Here is a 14435-nt window from a genome sequence, read left to right on the forward strand (position 1 = left end):
TCTCCTGGAGTCCTCGAATAGTTCTAAGTACTTTCAGGTCCCTGAGAAGACAGTCCTGATCAGTCACCACCAGTAAAGTGTCGTTACAGCTATTAGGCTCCGAATATAGAAATGAAGAGTATTTCCAGGGACAAATTACTTGTGTTTTTCGCAGGGAGGTCACCTCTCTCCACTCGTGCAGATGCCCCTTGTGTGGAATGCATATGCACTTGATACCATATATCATCTTAGGGAAAAGGAGCACACAAGCAAACAAACAAACAAAAGATAATAATAATAAAATGTTCTTTCACTGATCCCTAAATCAGAAGGCAGCATTTGTGGTTTCTGCACAAGAATATGATGACACATTCAATGAGAGCAGTTGAGGGAAGTTTAATAAAAGAGAGTCTCTGAAGGAGCCTGCAAGGCATAGGACGCTGAGACAAGCAGTGTTGGTAAGCTCCCAACACCCTCAGCTTCCACACAGGAGACCCTGTTTTCCAGTCACACCCATGCCAATCAAAGATCTTTTCTAAATGATTTCACAAATGCAGACAGACAAAGTGCAAATGCTTACGTAAAATGGAAGATTTCAGATGCCTAAAAAAGGAAATATGGGGGCGCCTGGGTGGCTCAGTCAGTTGAGCGTCCGACTTCGGCTCAGGTCACGATCTCGCGGTTCATGAGTTTGAGCCCCGCATCGGGCTCTGGGCTGATGACTCAGAGACTGGAGCCTGCTTCCGATTCTGTGTCTCCCTCTCTCTCTGCCCCTCCCCCGTTCATGCTCTGTCTCTCTCTGTCCCCAAAATAAATAAGTGTTAAAAAAAAAATTAAAAAAAAAATAAAAGGAAATATGTTGCCCATTCTATCACTTTCTCCAGACTTCTACTCCTCACTCCTCTACAAATTTTCTCTCTCTCTCTGTCTCATAGAAATTTTACACTCTCATGGTACTTCTCTTTTTTATAGCAGTCACTTATACATTTAGATACTTTTTCTTCTATCTACCCTGCCAATGATCCTACAAAATCAATACATGGATTTCTTGTTAGTATTCAAGAAATGTGTGTATTTGTGTGCATATAAATAAAGCTCTATACACACTGTGGTGTAAAGTTGTTGTTGAATCATGGTATCTCCTTACTTTCCAACTCTGAAGTTGAAGATTGACTTAGCTTCCCATCTTGCATGTTATTTTGTGGTTTTCCAATGAATCTGAGACTCACTTATTCCTTCTAAATAGCTTTGTACTTAGCAACTCTCCTCATCTGCATTTAACTTTGTGTAGCGATGCCTGGGTCATACCATAGTGGTCTGGCTCATGGCTTAGTTTGCAGATGAGAGAATAAACTTTTCCTTTAGCTCCTTCACACTGTCTGGAGGTCTCCCATAGCAGTTAATGTATTTCTTTCAGTTGAAAATACAAACACAAAAATAAATGACCCTATTAGCTTGTAATTGTCATCTCCTGGGGTTGCTTTCAGTGGCTAATGGGGAATTTTTTTCCTGTAAGAGAGGTCTAATTTGGTCCTATTGCCCAATATGAACCACATGCTCTAGTAAATATCTGTGCCAGTGATTAATAGAACAGCCATCAGTAACTGTAAGGTGAGTGGTACATTCATAGACAAGTACCCCATCTGTCTAGCCTGCAATAACCTACTCTTTGAGGGATTTTTTTTTTAATTCAGCCCTTAAAGGAAAATAAGTTCTCCAAAGATAGCCAAGCATCAGGAAACATTGCAAGAGAAAATTGTATTCTGTTAGGTATAAAATATTTTTGAAGTGGGCAAATTTTATTTCTCTAATCGTCTTATTCCATATTCTGACAGGCATGAATTCAAAGGTGTCCTTGTCTGTTACCATTTATGAATGTGTCCAATTACATGTACATCAGGCATTTACTGAATGTGACATCTACCTGGTTTCTAGATAATGTATACAAACAAATCTAAGTCAAATTTAATAGTGCTTTCAACATACCAGGTCCCGTGTTGATGTGTAAGACAAGGTAACGTGTGTTAAGAACTTTAAGGCAGGTCAAAACCATTATATAGAAATTTGGAGAAAATATCGCCTGGTATCATGGAATAAATAGGGATTTTTTTTTTAATTTAAGGAAACATAGGTTGGGGCGCCTGGGTGGCTCAATCGGTTAAGCGTCCGACTTCGGCTCAGGTCATGATCTCATGGTCCGTGAGTTCGAGCCCCACGTCATGCTCTGTGCTGACAGCTCAGAGCCTGGAGCCTGCTTCCGATTCTGTGTCTCCCTCTCTCTCTGACCCTCTCCCATTCATGCTCTGTCTCTCTCTGTCTCAAAAATAAATACACATTAAAAAAAATTAAAAAAAAAAACCTTTAAAAAAAAAAAAAGAAAAGAAAACATAGATTTAAATCCAGACTGTGCTATTGACTAGTTGAAGACTTCGGGCAGTGTAGTTGCCTTGCTTTGCTTTTGTTTCCTGAACTGCAGAGTGCGAAATGATGTTTGTTGTCAAGAATTGTGAGGACTAACTGAAATGGCATTTGTGGAGAACCTAGCAGGGCCCTTGGCCTGTAGTAGGTGACAAGAATGTTAGCTAGAATATCTGCCTTTTATTTGACAACCTCAGAAGATTTCCTATAAAGGAGATAGACATTGGAATTGGATCTGAAGGATGCATAGGATTTCAAAGTATGGATGATGGTGTTAGAAAGTTTGCAGCATAGGCATGCTTGATATTAAGATTTTTCATTACAACCTTCATTTATTAAACATGATACGTTATAACGTGGAAGAGCAGATAAAGACTGCAGCGATACAAAAGGCTGCAGTGTAATACCTTAAATTTGACTTTTCCTTGTCCTCTCTCTCTCCCTATCTCTCTTAACTGACAGGAAGGGAAAAAAAGAAGGAAGGTATAGACGCTTCTGATCACAGTGCTCCCTCAAACTTTGTGCATATATGATGAGGGAAATCATCACTCTAATTATGCCAGTAAGTAAGCATTATGAATGAATGCATTTGTGAGAGCTCAGTAACCATTTATACTACTTTATTAAAGGCATAATAATTATCCTCTCTTTCTTCATGCCTGTGACCCAGTGCCTAGCTTCCTGCCTGACCTCATAACCATCGTTTTCTAAATGTTTGCTGAATGGGTAAATTTGGGCTTGGATTTAATTCTTCTTCTCTTCATAAGTTCATTAAGCGTCAGCCTGTTATACTATTGTCATGAAAACTCTAAATGCTGTTAATTTCTGATATACATGGTAAATAGGGTATTTGTATTCAGCTGGTGTTTGGTCTAACTTGCTATCTCTTCAAATGAGGCTGTGTGGCCAAAGTCCGTCCAAAACTGAATAGCATTGATTTCCTTTTTTCCTCTTAGAAAAGTAACAACAAATATATAAACTCCCCTTCCTTGGTGAAATGTTTATATGCAAGAGATACTGCCTGTGTCTGTTTCTAAACACATATTCCCCAGCCCATTAGCTGTGTCTTTAAATATTTTACAGGTTCTATGTTTCTACTAATTGACCTTCTGACTAAAGTAATTTGTGATCAGTTAAATAGTCACCAAAATTAACGTGTCAATTTAATATGTTTAAAGAATCTAATCAAAGCAGTTATTTTCAGTGGAAAGCTATCAGATTCATTTTATGAACTTAGCAAAAGGCTGATACTAAAACCTGACAAAGAGAGGAAACACACAAAGAAACTATAGCACAATTTCATTCATGAAAATCAGTACATCAATACAAAGAAAATACTTGTAAAAACTCTTCTCATTTGTAGATATGAAAACATCTATATTTCTCCCTCATGAAGTGGAGTTTGCCCCCAATCCCAAAGAAAACTTTAGAATTTCTAAATATGTTCCTAAACAACCATCTAGATGTAAATGTAATAAGATTAAAAAAAAAAAAAAGGCCCATGGCCATTTCATTTGAGAAAGGTATTTCTCATAAATGTTCTTTTTTAAGTAAAATGATAAATATCCTAACTTCCACTTAATAGTAAAACATTAGAGACATTTGAATCAAGAAAATTAAGTAAGTTTGTACCAATATCATTTTAACACTATTCTGTAAATTAGTATTAGTGTTAGTATAATATAGTATGAAAAAGAACAAGTAAACCAAAGAGTAATTTTAAAAGCATATATTAGAATTTATAAAGATTATATATTTTGTACATTTGTAAAATAGAAAAAATCAAAATAAACTCAATATATTCAATTCGGTATTCTTATCTTCACAAGAGATTGAGGTCAACACTAGGTCAATTCACTGCGTACTGGAATCTGAAGGGACCGATTTATTGCTCATATAACTTTGTGTTCGGATTTCCAGCCAGTTTAAATGGAGACAAATAAGTCAGATATATATCAAATTATATGTACTGGCTTATATTGAAGACATTTGGAAGTTTGTCCTTGAATTAAACTTTCCTAGCCACTCACAGAAGGACAGATGCTGGCTTCCAGCCACTACTCTCACCATCACCATAGACTGAGAGCATGGACTGGTAGAGAACTTTGATCTCTGATTGGCAAGTAGGCAGGTGCTAAGGGAGGCAAAACATTAAAACTTTTACCAAATAAATTTTCATCATCTAGTGGGAAAGAGAAGGAAGAGAAAAGACAATGGGAAAGGAGGACAAGGAGGAAAAAAGGAGAAGAAGGGGAAGGGGGAGAAAGAGAAGGAAAAAGAGAGGAAGAGGAAGCAGTAGAAACAGGAGGGGGAGGGGGAAAGAGGAAAAGGAAGAAGAAGAAGAGAGAAAGAAAAGAGACAATGAGAATTGAGGGTAGAGAAGCTGAAAGCGTTATCTCAGTACTTCTCCCTTTGGGCAGATGTAACATGGAAAATGGAGTTGGAGTAATAAAGGTCTTCCCCAGATTTCCCAGTTTTCCACAGAACTCCACTTTGTACGTGGTTATTATGTAAGGAATTTTGGCATTGTTGTAAAATTCTCTTTACTGAGAAATAGTCAACCATGTCTTTACTCAAGAATGGTCTATGAGTTCTTGAGTCCAACAAACCTTGTATAATGGATTAAAATGGCCACTATTTTTTGACATGTCTCTCATTAAGAGGTAGGGGTCTATACCTCCTGTGTTTTTGTTTTTGTTTTCTAGACTAAGCCTATGACTCCCTTTTGACCAATGCAATATGGCATTAGCTAGGTTGTGTGACCTCTGAGTCCCCATCATAAATCTCATGGAATTTTCACTCTGAGAAGCCAGCCACCATATAATAAGTTTGACTATCCTATAATTGCTATGTGGTGAGAAAACCTGAACTAGCCATGTGGAAATGCCACATAAAGATGGAAATATGCCTGGATGTCCTGGCTGTGATAGTCATCCTAGCTCAGACATCAGACGTGTAAGTGAATAAGCAACATTGGACATGTCAGACCGCATAGAGATCAGGTAGGGAAGAAGTGAAGAATTCAGCTGATAGCCAGAAGAAAGTTCCTAAATATATGGCCCCAGTTGAACTGTCCCAGACATTACAGCTTTTTAAGATACCCCAGCTCAGGCCTCCATCATTATAGAAAAGGGATAAACTATTTCTGTGTGCCCTGCTTAATTTCCTGCCCCACAGAATGGATAGCATAATACAGTAGTATCATGACCCAGGACAATTATTTAATAGTTCTGATTCTTTATTTTTTCACCTGTAAAATGAGAACAAAATACTAGTGTCTTTTTCATAACATTATTGTATACATTAAATGAGCTAATGCAGGTGAAGTCCTAAACATAATACTGGATATGGAGCATGTAACCAATTTGACTATTATCTTTCGATAAACTGTGCCTCTGAAAAATTGAAGAGCCATGAGAAGAAAGAGTACCATAACACCAGTAGAATTAATTCTTAAGTGAAATTTATGCTGAAACCAGAAATTGTCTTGCAATGGAATTTCAAGGCAATTCCAGATTGAAGTACTCTGAAAAATATACTTCATACTTCATGGTACCATGGCAATGTTTCAATTATAGAGTTAGCAGTTAGTGATAGCATTATATTCTAGAATGGTTATATGCGTCTCAGAAAGGAATAGCATTGTCATTTCATGGGGGGAACCATGACACTGGGTTATTCCGATAAAAGAAAGGAAAGAAGGAAGGAGACAAGAAAGAAAGAAAAGTAAGGAGACAGGGAGAAAGAGAAGGAGGAAGGAAGGAAAAATTGTACTAGTGAAAATCATATTTGATTTAAAAATTCTATGGTATGTGCATTTAGAGCTTTAAAACTGAAGGTCATTTGACTCAGTAATTGTCTTCTAGGAATTTATCCAAAAGAAATGCAGGAAAATCTCTGTATCAATGGATATTTATTATAGTTACTGTTTTAACAAAACATCAGAAATCACTGGACATATTCAACACAAATAAATCGTGGTTAATCTATTCCAAAATATATTGTTATTTCATTAACCATTGTTTTCCTGAGAGTGAAGATGTAAAGATAAAAAAAAATGCTAAAACAGTATGCCTAATAATGCACACATTTATGCAAAGCATTTCTATGACAATGTTTGGAAGAAATCCCCAAAATAATTACAGCAGTTTTCAATAATTTTTGAAATTATTAATCATTTGTTTCATCTTTATCCTTTTCTATGTTTCTGAAATTTCCACCATGAACATACACTTTATTTTATTTTGCAAAAATACAAACAAAACTTAAAATCTCTCTGCTTTCAGCTACTTAATACCACCTTGTAGAATCAGAACATAGCTTATCATATACACGTGATGAAATAGAATCCCTGGTGAAATTTCTGGTTTTTTTCTCTATAAGTCTCATCTTTCTTGTATTTAAGATCCTTTCCAGTAGCTTCTTTGAAGATGTTTAAAAAATTAAAAAAATAAAATAGGGAAAAATAATACATAACTTTTCTCTCTTGCATCAAGGTGTGTCTTGGGAGAAATCATCAGAGAATTAGAGTCTAGTTCTGATTAAGCTTCATTTTTACTTCCAGATAAATATGTACATATTACTGTCAATCATATCATGGAATGAAAAAATAAAATTTCCTTGAGCATTTTCTTACATACCCTATTATTCATTTGCAAAGTGTAGCAACATTTCTAAGAAGTCATTCATCTAATAAACTCTTATGAAGCCCGTGCATTAGGCAAAATCAGAGCTTGAATTTGCCCCATTGCTTGAATAAGATGCCTACCACATTGTAGGGAATGGATACACTTGACATCATTGATCTGTTTGCATGGTTCTTCCATGCCAAGAAGCTGCACTTCTCTGAATGCACCTTTCAGGCACCATAGGCAAATATTTGCAGAGAACTTGTTTGCCTGTTCAGGACTGTTTTGACAGTCCCTACTGGAACTAAATTTCAATAGACATACATTGCTGCGAGATTTTAGTAACATAATTCTGAGTTTAGTCTTTTGTTTGTTTCTTTGTTTCCATTAACTTTTCATATTCTTGATAATATGAATACAAAGGAGGCAGGTAATTTTTAATGGACATGTCTTTTCTTTGTATATGTTGGACTGAAGATACTGAGCTTGGCTTTTTGATGGTATCTCATAATTAGTTACAGCTTTTGACAGTTTAAAGGTTTCCCTGTCCTTTACAGAGCTAAACTTACTTTTCTTCTGTCTTCTATTTAAAGGAGTTTGAGCAATTAGCTTAGTGCTCCATGTCTGTATGAAATCATACTTATTCTTGCACAACTAGGTACTCAGTCAGGAGTGTGGACAGTGTCTGATTGGGAAAATCTCTCATAAAAATCTAATCAGAGACTGGCATGTGATTCTCACAGATGAACAGTATTAAGACATTAATCTGCATTCAGGCCCAAAATGTGGTTGAAAACTTCACTCTAGTAAGTCACTTAGAAAAAAAATGTACTCGGGCACGTGTTACAAGTATGAGATCACTAAAACTAGTATCTCATCATGAATAAAGGCAATTTTATCTCTTTATGCATAAAGACATGAGGGATTTGGCCCAAGGCTATTATCATAGAGTCTTCCTACTGCTCATGTGCACATCAAAGTCCCTCCAGAGACTTTTTTCCTCAATATTGCTAGGATTGAGGAAAATACAATATGCCTAGAATAAAAAGGGCCAGCACATTGACTCCAAAAGTATACATTACTGTTTTTCAGCCCATTGGGCCTGAAGCCAGAAAATCTGGTTCCAGTCCCCCTTTTTTTTTTTTTTTTTGAGTTACTGAATTTTGACTTTTGACAACAAACTTTTAAGCTTCTAAGCCTCAGCTTCATCATCTATAAAATGAGGATAATACCTCCGACCACTCAGGATAATTGCAGTTGTAAAATTGACCACAGTTTAACCCACCTGTGCACTGGAATCCACTAGATCACTGTAAAGAGATCTAATTGGGTTTACTATTAGTTTATCTGCTCCCTGATACACTATAGTTACAGTAAATTAAAGCAGACTTGGTTTTTGTTGTTATTGTTTTAATGGATAACCTCTCACCTGGGCATTAAACAGTAATGGTTTGGTTTGGAGATCTACTTTAAATGGGGCAAAATTCAGTGTTTGCAAACCCAAGTGCAAACTGTTTGCTACACTGCCTTTCCTTTTCGATCTCACGCCCGAACCATCATCACTAGCTTATGAGCCCTAATTACTGTGGGTGGAGAACAGAGTGGCTCCATTCCACCATTGATTAGAGAATAAGAACCAATTACCAAATGTCGGTTTATTAAAGTGTGTGTTTCTAGCTAGCTGCTTCTCACCACCCAGCAATTTGCCCTTGACAGAAACACTGCTCCTGGAATCATGAGAGATCACTGTTAAACTCTTACATGTGTAGAGGCTGAACACAATTTCTAGCTGGCATGGGAAAAGGGCATTTGGAAGGAAAACACTGAAAGGAATTTAGTTTCCTGGCAGAAGACTGAGATTTCAGTGTGACAGGGGTACAATTTCTTGTCTTGAATGAAGGAACAGAGACCTGATTCCCTCCGAGTTGCAGGTGACCCCTACCTCTGATAGAGGATAAGAAAGTAATCGCCCTCCTACGCCGTGAAATGGACCCTTCATTTTGAAACCAGGCTGGTGCACTGATTAGTTCTGCTAAGTGACTCTGAAGAGACCCATTTGTTTAGCACTACGTGTAATTTTAAAGGAAAGGACGTGTCAGCAGCAGAAAGGAGAGTCAAATGAGGTCACTCATGAAATAGTGGGAGAAATTTGCCGGTGCCTCTGCCTGGTTTTATTCTTCTCCATCTCCACTGACCTACGCGCTGGAAAGCCGATACACCAACTAAACGGAACCTTCATTTTCTCATTCCGTGAATGACCAGGCCTGCTCCCCAGGGCCCTCAGAAATGGATCTTCATTTCTCAATTGGTGGGGACACCACATTTAACCCTTTATGTTAAGGTAGTTCCCACCTGCAGAGCCTCCATCGGTATAGAAGCTGGTTCTATCATGGAAGCTCCGTACGTTCAGAAACCCCACCTCTGATATGTTTTTGGTTTTTTGCCTGCTTGGCAATGTGACTGCCACCCTTGCAGAAATTGGGGGATATCCTAAGCAGACAATTTTGAGGTTCTCAACATAACAATCCAAAAACGTGTGTGAATGCTGCCTATTTACCTGTAGATTACTCTCATTTAAATTAGTTTATGCCCTGAAAATGTCCGGTGTCTCGAACCATGCCAATTGCATCTGATTTCACTTAAACCATGAGGAGTGCAATAAAGGATACATTCTTAACTTTGATACTAACATTTTTTGTGAGGAAAACAAAATCCAAAAAAAAAAAAAAAAAAAAAGAAGAACTGCAAAGGGCAAGCCTCATCATTTCCTTCTCTTCAATTCCAGAATATTGAAAAGATACCTATATCATGGTTGTGATCACTTTATGTTGGAAGTCTTTTGTTTAAGCTTTCTTCCTGTCAATCAGTGATCATCTGTGCCTAGAGACCCTGACTCAATTCATCTTATTTTTCTAGGGTTGTAGCAGAAGTTTGGTCTATGGCAAGGACTCAAACATCTGAATTAAATAAATATATAGCAGTGTATGAGTTTTCACAATACGAGCAAATGAATTAAACAGAAAACTGGAGTCACCACTCACATATATTTCTTCATATGTTTCAGCCTTATACTTTTCCGTATAACACCCTTATCTTCTTATTCCCTGCCTATTATTTACTGCTTCTGGTTATCAGCTTATGTATGGAACACTTCTTTTGTGGAGGTTTTGATAGGTCTCACTGACTCTAGCTTTTCTGAGCCACTTAAAAAGATTTAAGAAATGAAAGTTAGGGGGAGGGTTCTTTCTGTGTGATTTATTTTTCTTAGGGAATAGTAACCAGAACCACATATAGGAATTCATACTTTAGTTCCGTTTTTGTTTGCTTCTTTGTGGCCTTGGATCTGTTGCAACATTTGCCATGCCACGTGGCTTTCAAAAATCAATTGTCAAAGGTTTGAGAATGGAAATATTTCCAAGATGAGCACTATCTCTGTGACTTTTGTGTGTATTCTGTGTGGAGTGTACTTTGTCTATTTGGAAGGCAGAAAAGAGACATAGAAAAGAAGTTGATTTGTAAGATACCCTTGGTAAGAGTCAAATCCAGCATCTGTGACTTGACAAGATTAACATCATCTTTCTCAGCCCCCCTTCCTTCATCTATCATAATGGAGATAATGTCTCCTTTGGGAAGAGTATGTAAAAATTACATGTTACAATGACGGTTTATCCATTCATTCTTTCATTCAGCAATGTGAGCATGTAGAATATTCCAGGCTCGGGGTGCCTGGGTGGCTCAGTCGGTTAAGCATCCAACTCTTGATTTCAGCTCATGTCATGATGATCTGGTCATGAATCCTGAGATCAAGCCCTGCATTGGGCTCCCTGCTGGAGGTGGATCCTGCTTAAGATTTTCTCTCTCCCTCTCTGCTCCCTTAACCTCTCTCTCTCTCTCTCTCTCTCTCTCTCTCTCTCTCTCAAAAAATAATAAAATAAAGTGTTCCAGGCCTTTTTTGAGACTGAAACAAGCAAAGAACCCACTCCTGTATAGTTTATGGTCTAGTTGGGAAAAAAATAAAATAATTCAAATTGTAGTGTATAGTATTTTAACTGTATTGTAACAACCCAAGACATTTTCTGAAGGAAAGAGCTGGATTCTATGGGAACATTAACTTTTCCCATAGAACAGTCTCCAAGGGGGCTGACCTGGATGACGTGCCTTAGCAGATGTGAATGATGGAGAGAGGTTTTCCAGATGAAGCAGCAGTGGGGGGAGTGATTCAGTTAAAGAAATTGGCAGGGCCCAGAGTGGCTGTGAGGGCAAGGGTGAAGAAGTGAATGGCTAGTGGGGCCGGAAGGTATTGATGAAGGGGTGTACTGGTGAGAGATGACACTGTAGAGCTAGGCAGGGGACTGGCTTGTAAGCCCTGTATACCTTGTTAAATATTTTAGTTTTTATATCAAGACCCTGAAACAAATGCTAATTCCCGTTCACATGTATTGGCGTTGTGTTTCCTAAGTTGAATAGAAACAGAAATGTGTTTCTTGATTCATGTCCAATGTGACTGCTCAGTTCAGCCGGATGACCTACAGTCCAATTTTTCTATTCTAAGCGCTGGTCTCTAGGATACTGATGGAGTAGACACCCAAAGTAGCCTGCTCTAGTCATTTTAGAATCCTAGGATTGGAAAAGAGATCCACCCTACACTAAAAGATGTCCTTCTGTCTCCTCAGCATGTGCTGAGCACAAGAGGACCATCCTATCAGATTTCCTGGGTTTGGAGCCCCTATCTCTGCCATTTAGTCCCTGTTCTGTATTTCCCCATCTTGGGTACAGAAGTCTCATGGGTACTGGAAACCAGTGAGACACCTGGAAAGGATGGAAGAATAAAAAGGGACTGAGGGGGTAAAAAAAAAAAAAAATTGAAAGCAGGTCTCAGAATAATTATTCTTTCAAAGCCCCCAAATCTAGTTGGCCACAAAATCTGAAGGATTCTATCATTAAATATATGTATTTTTAATGTTCTCTTGCCTCCATCCCCACTGTCATTACCTTCAATCAGACTCATTCTTTCCAGTGATTTCTATAATAGAACCTTGGCCCCAGTGTCAATTAAGTTAACCTATATTCCTGGTGATATGAGACCAATCTTTCTTCAATATAAACCTGGATCCTGTCAGTCTCCTATCTCATGTTCATCAGTAACTCCCTTATAAAATGTGTGGCATTTAGTATGTGTTCTTTTGTTGGTAGGTTGTTCAGTGGGATGCTCAAATGGTTTACATTCTGGGGCATGGATGAGCCAGGCATTCGCAGTACACTGGTCGCTCTGACCTTTTCCCTTCCTTCACATCAAACACTAGTGGATTGTGGCATGATGGTGAGGAATTGCTGTTCCAACTCACAAAGTCCACGTGACACATCATATTTCATCTTAATGAGGGTGATTGACAGAGAACTGTGCTAGAAATCGTGCTAAGCACTTTATGTATGATAATCTAATCGGTCCTCATGATCGTGCTTTGAGGTATGTGCTGTTTTTATCTTTATTTTATATGTTTAAAAACTGAGGTTCAGGGTATTATTAAGCTTTCCAGGCAGTAAGTGAAATAGTTTTTAGATGTTGATAGGCTATTGCCAGAACAGGCAATTTTAATCACTGTTCTGTACTTCCAGGTCCTAATTATTTCCTTCTTTTCTTATAGATGAGGTGAGTGAGCTAAAAATCATAGGGCAGTTATAAAATATGTAATTAGATCTGATGATACAAATTCAGAGAGACTATCCCAAGTTTTTTTTTTTTTTCTAACTTCAATATTATTGAGCTTGAATTAAGGTAGTTATCATTAGATCCTTGGCAACATTGTGTTATACTAAAATTCCACTTAAAAATGCCTGCACTAATAGGATCTCAAATTCAGCCATGACCTACCCAGGGGTCAGGTTCTCAAAGCCTCTTCATTGGTTTGCATCTTTCTGAAAGAATCTTGAGTTAATGCCCCTACCCCATCCTCCTGCCTGCCCCCCCCCACCGCAGAGCAATCTTAGAAGTCCTTTGAGATTCTGCTAAAAGCCCAACACACTATCTTCTAGGAGCATTATTATGTAGTCTTAGTAACATGAACTGAATAAAAATGGACACATTACACTGTCTTGGTTCCTCCAACAGTGATTGGAAATAGATCGAAAGAGCTGAGGCACTAACTCAACCAGCCATTCCATCATCAGCCTGTCTCAGGGTAGTAATAAACTTCTTGATCTGCTAAATTTATGGAGTAGAAGTGAAGCACAGCCTCCCAGTGGTACCCATGGCTTTGAACAGGTCAATAACAGTGGTCTGGAGGTCTGCACACTGACCATTATAAGCACCAGGTGGACTTACCAATGTGCTGTCACTAGCAATTGCTTCCACACTAGCTCCTTAGCTGGAAAGATAAATCAGGCTGCCTAAGGAAGGGGTTTTACATCAGATGCATGAGAGTATTTCTTATGTAGAAGTGTAAGTTTAAGGGTTTAACTCCCAAATACTCTCTGTGTTTATACTAGCTTAGCCAGCAACTCTGAACCATGAAAGAGCATGTGCAGTCATGAGTCACCTTCTCATCTGACTCCAGGTATAACTTATACCTTTAGAAGGGCAGTGGTGCCCTGTGCTGCAACGGACAAACATCCTTATGTCATATGAGTTATGCAGTCGTTAAGCATAGGACGTCCAAGCACCACTCTTAAGTTTACAATGCTTATCATGATATAATTCACTTAATATCAAATTTGAGGGCCACTTGTATAGGTCCTTGAAGGATCATGCTGGCTCTGTCACTAGATCTTTGCAGTTGACATTTCCTCTGCCTTGGTCGCCTTGCCCTGTGCATTGCCTAGTTAATTCTTGTTCTTCTTTCAAACGGCTGTGTAGAACCAATTCCTCAGGAAAGCCTTCTCAGACTGCAACTGACTAAATGTCTACAATCCCTCTCCCCACCCCATATGAACACTCATTTTGGTATAGTAAATAAATGTGGTGAATCTTGCATTCATATCTACCTTTCCCACTAAACTGGAAGTTCTGTGGATGTCAGGACCCTTGTGCTTTTGTTCAGTCAAATCCTCAGTACCAAGTATGGTATTGAGCACCCACTAGAAATGCAATAGCTATTGCGCGCAAAAATATAATGAGGAAAATCCTCCAAACGTATTATATGCTATCTTATAAAAAAAATGATGAGAATTATTCATCTTGAATTCTCTAACCATTCATTTATTTGGATTTCTTAGCAAATATTTCTTAATCTTCCCCTCTTTTCCAAGTGTTTGCTAAGACCTGGGTCTACAATCAATCAATCAATAAATAATAGAGGAAACTTCAATAAAAAAATCTTTAATTTCTCCCATTACCTCTTCGTCTCTGAAAGTATATATATTTATTCAGTAAAAATAGAATGTCATACATCCTTCCGCTCTGTTTACATATCA

This window comes from Panthera leo, chromosome E2 (genome assembly GCF_018350215.1).
Source record: "Panthera leo isolate Ple1 chromosome E2, P.leo_Ple1_pat1.1, whole genome shotgun sequence".
Lineage (NCBI taxonomy): Eukaryota > Metazoa > Chordata > Mammalia > Carnivora > Felidae > Panthera > Panthera leo.